This window comes from Amborella trichopoda, chromosome 4, assembly GCF_054954075.1.
Source record: "Amborella trichopoda isolate Santa Cruz 75 chromosome 4, AtrichopodaSantaCruz75HAP2 v2.0, whole genome shotgun sequence".
Lineage (NCBI taxonomy): Eukaryota > Viridiplantae > Streptophyta > Magnoliopsida > Amborellales > Amborellaceae > Amborella > Amborella trichopoda.
This window is the reverse complement of record NC_142339.1, coordinates 2896658-2906694: the sequence shown is the minus strand read 5'-3', so window position 1 is coordinate 2906694 and position 10037 is coordinate 2896658. Positions and strand designations below refer to the sequence as shown.

Below are 10037 nucleotides of genomic sequence, written 5' to 3'. Positions count from 1 at the left end.
TTCTTATTTCACGAAATGAACACACCCTTCTACTTATGAAGAAAACCCATGGTAATTGAGAAAAATTATTTATGACAATACCCTCCAAATTATTATATAATGGCATAGGATAAAATTTGAATTCATTTTAGATACAACTCAGATTGTAAATATGCCTAGCACTAAATATATATAATGTCAATTTTTGGGAAATAATAAATACAAAGTCTATTATTTTTTATAAAAATAGAATTTGGTTAAATTTATTTCCAATATAGTATATGCATAAATACACAAATGTATCGGCAACACGCGTCATTGCACGCTTCTTCTAATTGGAGCATATTCTTATATAAGTGTCGTGTATTTATAATATAAGTGTCATCACGAATTACCCAAAAAAAAAAAAAAGGGGGAAAATTTCGTACGACCCCTAATTCCTCATCTTATTTCACGGTAGACTTTTTTTCTATTTTTCTTTCAAGCAACATAAAAAAACCCTCGAGTATTTCACCATACTCCTAATCTCTTTTCTCTCACGCTTATTCATTTTTTGCCATAAAAACTAACCCCAACAAATTATTTTATTTCATCTCAATCCAAAGCCCTTTTAACCTTATTTGTTTTTTTTTTTTTTTCAGTTGTAAGTCTTGTTACTGTGACATGCTTGGCTAGATAACTTTGTAATTGAAAAGTTATTGCATGGGCCATAAAATGTTTATTTAAGCTGTTTCTTTATAAAATGAAAAAAAATACAAAATCGGGGTAAAAAAAATTGATATGGAATAAAACAATTTGTTCGGGCTATTTTTTTGGGCCAAAAGTGACGTGGGAGAGAAGAGATGAGAGGGTACGGTGAAATACTTGAGGGTTTTTTTATGCCGTTTAAAAGAAAAATAGAAAGAGGGTCTATCATGAAATAAAATGGGGAATTAGGGGTCTATACGAAAATTTCCCAAAAAAAGTGTCTTCACGTTATTGTTAAGATGTGTTATAAAAGATGATTGCCTTTTAATGCTGGTAATCACCCAATGTGTTTTATTAAATTTTGTAATGGAGTTTTTTTTTTTTTTCGGGAAGTGATTTCATGCAACGGTTCTATTAGATATAGAGTTTAGTAAATTCACAATATTCATCCAAGGGCCAAATTACCAAAATGTCAATCAAAAACTAAAAATATTAGTCCTATGAATATTACACCCAATGCGACTAAATCTTAGACCATCTTCTCATAAATTTAACAAGCTTTCCAATGGTCCAAGTTCCTTGTCAAATATACATCACTATGGAGTAACTTTTCATTCTCAAATAACTTATGAATGGAAGAATTGGTCCAATAGATATGGTTGATCTTTTCTTTTGGGAAAGGGGTTGGGATCGTGGTAGTAGCACTTCTATACTACAGTAACTACATTGTAGTTTTCATTTCCACTAATACTACCCCACTAACACCTTCAAAAACTAACTTCTAAACTATTTGAAAAAATAAATAGGGCATGTCTTCCCCATTGAATTATCCAAAAAATAAACAAAAAAAACCGATATGGTTGATCATACCTTCCACCAGGTCACCAGATGTTATGTCTATTCGTCCCACAACCTCAAAAGGTTATTCTGAAGATACTCTTATGCAGTGGTACACAAATCAACATGCTTCAATTAGGAAATCTATAACTTTTAATTAGAATCTAAATCCATATTCATAACATATGAATAATCTCCTCTAGCGATGGTCAAGGTTCTCTATTTTTGGGCATTTAGTTGATCATAAATTTTTTAGCCTCCACCCTTGCCTCTAAACCCAATTCCAGTCAAATTTTCTCTAATCCATTTTATTTATCATTCAATTTGGGATCATCTCCAACCCATATATATTTATTCAATTTTCATTCACTCCAAGTGCTGGACACCAAGCCCAACAAGCTATTTTCCTTTTCTTTTCTTTATTTCTTAGATGCATCTTCATTTTAATCTTTCATTATATTTCAGATACTTTGTAGTTTTGCTCTCAATTTTATGTAGCACTAGTGATTTATTGATCCATTTCCAAATATTGTATGGTCACAACTTACATGGTGCACATGTATGGTAATATATGCTTTTGGCTAGACTTCCTCTCCTTGGGATCTATATAAAATTATCTTGATATCTCTAGTGAGCCCCCAAACCAGTCCACTTGGATTTGGTTGCAAATATCTTTTTTATATAGAGTTAAGATAAAGTCTTAATTTATTGGGCCTCTTTAATTTTAGGGATTGATTCCAAAAAGATTATTTATTTATTGTAAATGAATGTCACAATCATTCTTACTCATTAGATCTCAAATTGGATGGCTTGCGATGAGTCATAAAGTCCTAGATTTTTTTTTTAAAACTTTCCGCTTATTTAGTGACAATCTTACAACCACCCATTTTGAAATTTAAGGGACAATCTTACAACCACCCATTTTAAAATTTAAGGGACAATAATGATCGTGACCTTTATATACAAAAGATAAATGATCTCTTTGTAGACACTCCCTTAATTTTAAAAATGTGATACTTTTCTAGTTATGACAATTTATTAAAGAAAAAAATTTCATTGAAATAAGTGTTAAAGGAAAAAAAAAATATTTCCATGATGCTCCCAATAAATAATGTTTCCTTGGCATGAACAAGTTGGAGATGCATTATTACATTTTGGACTACTATAGGTTTCAAGCAAACATAAAGAATGTGACATTGCATGATTTCTTATTATCTAGGAAAATATTTCATGTAATATTCGTTAATCCCAATATAACCCCATAACGACCTCTATAACATATAAATGCAAAAGTACTCTAAAATATACATTTAAAAGTGTATTTGTGTTGACCTATGCATTGCATCAACAGTGTCATATAAATTGTTCATTTTTACAAATTGTGCTCATGTTTGAGGTATTTTTTATGACTGAGCCCTTGAAGGTCGTTTGGATCATTGGGTATGCAACCCCCGGTCTTAACTTATAACTAGATTATGCCAGACCCTGGGTATACCAAACCTGGTTATTAAGACATAGTTGTTTGGATAGATTTTGAATGGAACTCAAGTTATGCAAAATCTCTTATCTGTGTGATTTGTTTGTTACAAGCTTGCATATTTATTGTTTACAATTATTTGTTAAATATACTCACATATTATTACAGTTATAATAATAATAATAACAACAATAATAATAATACTAAATAATGTGTGAATAGTTTGTATAATATTTATTATTAATATATTATCATTATTTTCTAATAATGAGCGCTCTAAATTTTAAGTAATTTGAATTTGTAGTTAAAAAATGACACAAGATTATGGTCATTAGATCGGCCCACATTGATTCAATATAGGGAATTAGGTGTATACTATTGCTTCAACCCTTGGGTTGATACCAGTTACCACTATTTTTTATAATTTATTGGTAGTATATTGTCATGATATAAAAATACATCACTATTAAACATTGTATTATATCATTCTATAATTTAGTAATAATATAACCTATTGAGACTTATTATGATATTGTTAATAACATTTAGTTTTATACTATTATATTAAGGTTGACACATTAAAATGTAGAATTAAGATGCAACTCTAAAATCCTTCAAAAAGTTGTTTTGATGTTAAAAACATCTAATTGATCATCTCAACAATAGAGATATAGAGAAAAAAAAAAGGGAGATTTCATATGTGTGATATACTTGATTCGAATCATTTTTTGTGTTTAAAATTTTATAATTCGACATAAAAATAGAGTTGTGCACCATCTTAAAAAAAATTTACACCAAAATTGCATCTCATAACAATGTTTAGAGGCGCACCTATTTTAATTGTTTAAGGATGCAACCTTAATCCAAACCACGCCCTTTTAATATTATGATATTACTAGTAGAGGTTCGTATAAGGTGCCACCTTACTATACAAATAAGATGAACCTCTAAATTTTATATGAAGATGTAATTTTCATGTCAAATGTCTTATTATTACTTAAAAATCTATGTTTAAACCTAATTATAAAATTTAAATTTTTTAAAATGGTGCAGATCAACCAGATCAATAAATATTTAAAAAATTTGAAAATGTGTAATCTAGATAACTCGTTATAAGATGTACCAATTTTAATACTTGCAATTCTTTTTTTTGTTTTTTAGTTATATCCATATATCTCAAGGTCAAAATGATCAATTAGAAGCTTTTCCAACTTTGCAACTCTTTTTACACTATTTTTCAGGTGCACCTAACTTCTATAGTATAAAGTTACAATCTTGTATAAACTTTTTCCTTATTGGGCATTACTATAACATAGTAAAAGTAATATTCATTAGTTTCATAATAGGGCGAGGTTTGTATGAGGTGCACACCTTATATTATAGAAGTAAGGCACACCTTTAAATTTTGTTAGAACATGTAGTTTCGATGTTACAAACCTTATGATAACTTGAAATCTATGTTCAACTTTAATATGGAATCTTAAATTTAAAATATAATGTAGATTGAACAGATCTACAAACACTTGAAAATCAACCGTTCAGATAACTTACCACAAGATGCATTATTTTTAGTATTTATAATTCTTTTTTTTCTTTATATCCACACATCTCAAGGCCAATATGATGAACTCGAATGCTTTTCAACCTCACAACACTCTCTCTAATAGATTTTTAAGGTGCACCTTACTTCTATAGCCTAAAGTTCCAACCTTATACAATTTTTTCCCTCATCTTATTGGATATTATTTAAAGGAAAATTACTCCATGTGTCGGGGGACACATTTCTAGATTTGTGTCCACTGAGGTATAAAGCATCCATTTTAAATATGAATGCAAATGGGTGATCAATCTAAAAACAATTGAAACTAATGGTTCAAATATTTTCTTTATAAAATTATTATTTTGATTTCTAAAATTTATTTATTTTCCATATTAGTGAACTCCATGTTAGAGATTATATGTCCTTAAAAAATTTGGTCCAAAAACTCATCTAAATAATGGATTTTTAAGAGGGGACTCATTTCTACATGGACTCATAGAAACAATATTCTTATTTAAATATTCACAATATATAATATTCAAATAAATTTTAAGTTTATTCTTGATGTGTATTATTCTAACAATAATAATCTTATTAAGGTAGTAGGACTTAATAGCAATAATATTAGTTTCATTTTCTATTACTTATCTAATATTATATATTATTTAAATAGTTAATATGTGTGTATGTGTGGCTTATGCCCCATAAATGATTGTTTTTGTATGATCATGTTATTTATAAACAATTTTTTTTTTTTTTGGATCGTCTATAATGATACCATTTAGCTTTAGTACAAGGAGGTCACAAATACTTACAATCATTCGATGTGAATTCTGATAACTTGGATCTGTTACAAAATCCGAGAAATTTTTTTTGCTTTTTAAACTTTGAGTATGTTGAATGGAGTAAATGCAACTACCCAATTTCAAATTCAATGGTCAAGATTAATTGTTATATCAAAGAAAATAGTTTAATTGTACACTTTTCCTTCTTTTTTTTTGTTTGTTTTGAGATAGTCAATGTTTTGATTTACTTTTTGCTCGATAATAATCGGATTTTAAGATCGAAAAGGTGGCCAAACAACTTTCGCAGTAACCTAAGTATTTGCAAAACTTGGGTTTGCATACTCATGGATCCAAATCATAGTTAGCAAGTCTCCGATTGAAATATGATTATTTTTTAAAAGATTTTTAATTTTTTTAAAAGTTGTTAAGAACTTTGAGTTTTCAAAAGATTTATTTTTAAAAATCATGTGATTTTAATGGAATTGATATAAACCCGTATTTATCTTTTGTGATTTTTTTTTTTAAAAGCTTCTTCCCTATCTTTGTTGATTTGACATTTTTAGTTTCAAGATAAGCATGTTAAAAGTTGAATGAAATTGAGAATTGATTTTATAAAAAATTCATCAAAATTTTTCATCAACATATCCCTTTAAGAAATTGTATTAAAAAAATACATAACAAGATATTCACACATACGTAACACACGATCGTCCACACACATGCACACATATAAAAGCTTGATCTTGTAAACATAATGTGCCATTACCATGTATATCATTTAAAAAAAATGTAAAAAAAAAAAAAAAGCTTTTAAAAATTGTATTAACATTATTCTCCTTTATCATTTTAGTCATTTTTCGATCACATATGCCGAAGTCGATTTGTGTATATATGAGTGAGAAAAATGAAGAATAAATCATACTGGCACTGTATTTACGTGGTTCACCTTTCCAATTACATTTACGGGAGAAAGAGACTATTAATTCATAAAGTTACAATAGTCTTCTAAGAAACAATCTTTCTTGATATCATCGATTTCATCTAGATACTTTTCTCTTTAGGATTTTCCTCTCTGATAGACTTATTTCTTTTTAAAGACTTTTTCTTTCTAAAGACTTTTTCTCTCTAAAATAAAATGTTTTTTCTTTTTCTCATTTTCTTTTCTTCTCCATCTTTTCTCTCTTAACAAAGAAAATACTTAAGAAGAGTATCACCGATTCTCTTTCATCTTCTTCTCTCTAAGAAGAAGGATAACTCTCGCTCTCAGAGAATATTCATCTCCTCTCACAGATAAGGATGAATCTCTACCTTTTTTTTCTATACATAAGAAGGCTTCTTATATCCCTCATACAACAGAAAGAGTCCACCCAAAGAAATGGCTTAGAGAGATGCATGCCCCAAAATAGATTAAAGATGTTCACGACCAAAATTGAGAAGTGGATTTACTTTAACCAAAACAAAAACCCACATATTTCTATTTGTATGGATTCAAAGGATAACAATCATATTTGAAAGTGTATCGCATAACCTCTATTTGTATGGACTCAAGGGATGACAACCGTATTTGGAAGTGTATCACATAAAAAGGTGGCTCATCTCTATTTCCAAAAAATCACATAATATCTTAAAAAGGTAGTCCATCTCTATCTTTTTGGACAAAGATAAGAATATATATATATATATATATATATATATATATATACCCTCTTTTTTGCTTCATTTCTTTTGAGTCAAATCCAAACCGATCACAACTCGTTTACTCAACAATTTTTTGAGCCTCAATTTTCTTAGACCCATTTCACTCATTTAGCAAGACCATTTATAACTCGATCTTTTCAATATCATTACATTTTGGTCAGTTTTCTATTTTATGAAGAAGCAAGACTATTTTAGTGCACATATATTTTAACTTAAAGCTATTTAAGTCGATGTGTAAAATGGATTGCTGGTTCTGTTCCTTGTAACTGTAGATGTGTTGGGTGTCCAAAATAATATTGCACTTAGAAATGGATGCATAGGTGGTCAGAATGGTGGTGTGTTGGGTGTCCAAAATAATATTGCACTTAGAAATGGACGCATAGGTGGTCAGAACGGTGGGTGCCACAATATAACATCTTGAATTCTATTTCTATCAGGGATATAGGAGACCATTTTGCCTCTAATTTGAACAAAAAAAAAAAAAAAAGCATTAGAGAGATCAAACTTACTTTACCTATTAAGTGAGTGATGGCACTTTTCTTCAGTGTCGTGAGTCGATTCTAAATCTCGGATCCCAACAAATGTGAGATAAATTAAAAATGAAAAAGACAAATTTAAGGTAACTCGTGGTGTATGTAAACTAGATAGTGATTATATTACTAAGAAATGTGGGAAAGAACAAAATTTGAAACTTATATGGGACTCTAAGTCTTGAAAAAGGAAGTGAATGATAAGGAAATGAAGGTTAAGAGAGAAGATATATTTTTGGTATGTGACGATTAAGCGAGAAAAGCTTAACTTTTTGGTACGTCTCGGTTAAGAGAGAAGATATGGATGATTGAAAAAATAAGAATAGAAAAGTGAGATGTTTGTCTTTTTTTTTAGTCTATTTAAAGGAGGTTTTTTTTCATTGTAGAAAGTGAATCAATTAATAAAATTTGGACTCGTGAAGAGGTTTTTGTGGTGGATTTCCTTACAGACTTTGAAAAATGGTATATATTCTCTCGCACCTTTTCTTTTTTCTTTTTATTTATCTGATGTTATTATTTATCTGCATCAATTTGCGTTGATTGGTTTCAGAACTACATTACTTCTCCACTGCCACCATCGCATCATTCAGGTCCCCTTTCTTTCTCTAAAATCTCTGCAATCGGTCATTCCGTTTCTCGCTCTGGTCTCATGAGAATAGCTTCAATCATTCGTTCGTGTAGAAAAGATAAGGAGATCGTCATACCATACCATGATGTGATCAGGGTGGCGGAAGGTGGTAGACATTGAACCACATATGTAATAAATGGTGCCAAGCCAAGGTTGTGTTATTAAACCATAGGCTTCACACCCCACCAGCCGAGGAAAAGGGGTCACATATGCCTGTGAGATTTGCGATAGAAGCCTCCAAGACCCTGCCCGATTCTGCTCCATAGGTTGCAAGGCAAACCAACAAATCTCTCTCTCTCTCTCACACACACCTGCATTGCAAAACCTCTGCCATCGATTTTGTTTTTTTTTGTGGCGGTTCATTCATTCTATCTCTTCTTCCATGGTTGTATATTATCATTGATTCTTTCTCTCTCTCTCTCTCTCTCCTTCAGATGGCTGGAAATAAAAAATCAAGTGAAGAGACTCACATTGCATCATCACAATCCGACTGTAAGCAGGCGAAGAAGAAAGGGAATCCCACATACCCATGCGAAGCTGCTAATTGAAGTTGGAAGAAATAATCATAGGTCATCGTTTTAACTCTTAATCGAGATCAGCAGTCCGACGAAACAACAATAAATTCAAAATTGAATTAAGTTGGTAATTTGGATTTTGATTTGTGGTTTGTAGAGAAGGAAAGGCCCCATTTGTTGTTTTAGCTGTGTGGATTTTAGAGAGAGAATCCACAAGGTCTGTAAAACCCTTTGAAGGGAGGAATAGCAGGGCAGAGAGAGTTACTGCGGGTCAAGTCAAATACATGTTTAGTGTTACAAAGACATATAACAAGTTCGAGAGATAATCTCCTCCATTGTTGCGTACTGTATTTTTATTAAACGGGCTCAAACGCAAGTAGAAGGAAAAGGTTTCTCGAGGCTCATCCCTTCGTTTTGGACATCGTACGTGTTGTTTGTTTGGTACACCTCCAACTTGCTTGGCACGTTACTTCTCTTTACGTGGAAACGTCATATTGCTTATACGAGTGTACAGGCACTCTCTCTCTCTAACGGATAGCTTTTTTGGTATATTTGATGGTTAGGGGTGGCAATCGACCTGAACCCCGACCGGGGAACCTCGGCAGGTACACCCTGTATTCTGGGTTCAACATTTGGACCGGGTTGGGTTTGGGTCGAGAACCTGGACCCGAACATCACTCGGGTTCGATTGGACCTCCCCGACAGCCCAGCCCAGCCGTTAACTAACTGTTGGGGATAAAATACTTCAAACCTTATTAGTTTGGGTATAGTAAGGATCATATATAATAAGAAAATGTAGTCATCTTTAACTATTAAATGACATATCATACGGTTTGCAATCTAATAGGAGGTGATTATGACTTTGTTGCCAATAAGATGCGGTATATGATAAAAAAAAAAAAAAAAGGCAAAAAAAATAAAAAAATAAATCAGAAACTCAGAGTGATTGTGGCAATGTACCCAACCAGACCTGGGCCCCGATGGTTATTGGTATGGGTATAACTTTCGGACCCGACGGGTCCGATCTGGGTCTAAAACTTGGACCGAAATACATTTGGGTCTAGGTCTGGGTCCGGGTCCGAGTCCAGCTGAACCTGACCCATTGCCACCCCTATTGATGTGTGGATGCTTATTTCTACAAAGGGTGTGGTTTGTATAGGGCCCAAGCTTTAAACCATCAAAGTAAGGTGTGCCTTTGTTGTTTTAATACCGGACAACTTTGTGATGACCTGAAAATCAATTTTTTCTCTAATTAGAAAATTGAACGCTTTAGAAATAAGGCAGATTGAGTAGATATATGAGCACTTGAAAATCTTAAAAAATTGACGGTATAAAAATGCATTACACGATGCACTATTTTC

General features: G+C 31.5%; 1 long non-coding RNA gene across 1 annotated transcript; it reads left to right on the top strand.

Annotated features, from left to right (window-relative positions):
* Positions 1-8075: 8075 nt before the first annotated feature.
* LOC148782194 (uncharacterized) lies at positions 8076-9011 on the top strand. The gene is made up of 2 exons (XR_016053803.1): positions 8076-8427; positions 8596-9011. It is a non-coding gene; the product is annotated as an uncharacterized LOC148782194 (long non-coding RNA).
* Positions 9012-10037: the final 1026 nt, after the last annotated feature.